Source organism: Arachis ipaensis, chromosome B07, assembly GCF_000816755.2.
Source record: "Arachis ipaensis cultivar K30076 chromosome B07, Araip1.1, whole genome shotgun sequence".
Lineage (NCBI taxonomy): Eukaryota > Viridiplantae > Streptophyta > Magnoliopsida > Fabales > Fabaceae > Arachis > Arachis ipaensis.
The window spans coordinates 17959414-17960679 of NC_029791.2; positions in this window are offsets into that span (position 1 = coordinate 17959414).

Consider the following 1266-nt stretch of genomic DNA (forward strand, 5'->3'; position numbering starts at 1 on the left):
TCTTTACTTTTATTTTAGTATGAAAAAAATTAAAATAAAAAAATTGATAAAATATTAAAATAAAGGAATAATTACTGGTAAATTTATGATTTTTATAATGTAAAGTCTCACTATTTTAATTCAAAAGTGATTAGATAACTTCACTTTAAAAAAAAAAATTAATCCTCTTTCTGAAGCTTGTTTCATTATTGCATAATTTTTTTTTTCCAAAAAAGTTTACAGATAAATTACATTTTACCGGAGATTAAACTATATTTTGTAAAATATGATTAATTTTAGTTTTTTTGGTCAGATAAATTACATTACTCTTGGCACCCAGTGTTTGAAATTGGTCCAATGGCCCTTATATCTACGTTTGTAAAAATGTTCATATCCTTATCCAATTAGAGTTCTAACTTTTTAATGAGTCCATGGCCCAGATGTCAAAAAAAGAAACTCAACTAAATCATCTAGCCAAGCTTAAAATTTTGAAAACGGATTTTTAAAAGAAAAACAACCAAATAGAAAGTCCTTTTTATGGAGTTTCTATAATGCTATAGTACGAACAATCAATGAAATAAACAATAACACTATATATTTAACATTATTTTTATGTCTTGTATGCAACCTTTTTTTTATCCTCTTTTGGAGTTTAATAACATTGAGCCCTTAAAAAAATGTATTACATTTTTTTTTTAAAAGTAAAAGCTCAACACTCAAGTGGAGCAAAGTAAGATAAAGACAAGAACAATAAAGGCATAACAACTCCTATGTCATCTCCTATGTCTTCCATAACTAAAGGACAGTGTTCCGAAAGACATCTCGGACCACCTTTTAGACGCGTCTCTGGGTACACTTCAAACCACCACAAGGAGACTAGGCTCTTATCGATACGACTGCACGACTGCCCCCTAAACTATGTATACTTTCGATCATTCAGTACCAAATCAAACAGCTCCATATCATTTATCCATGTTCTAAAATCTGCCGCCGACGCTGGTAATGTAGTTGCTCCTTTCCTTTCCTCCACATGCCAAATTTCATTAAAATCCCCCAAAAAACAGAGCGACACCTGACACAATCCTGCAATATAACTCAATTCTTCCCACATGGAGATCTTCTCAGTCCTCTCATGCGGTCCATACACTAAGCAAAGAGCACAGTGAAAGTTATCTTTTACCACAACCCCTTCTATGCACAGCCATCTATCCCCTTTATAGCAATTATATAGTTTAAAAGCCTTTTCATCCCATATTAGCAATAATCCTCCAGAAGTCCCAATGGAAC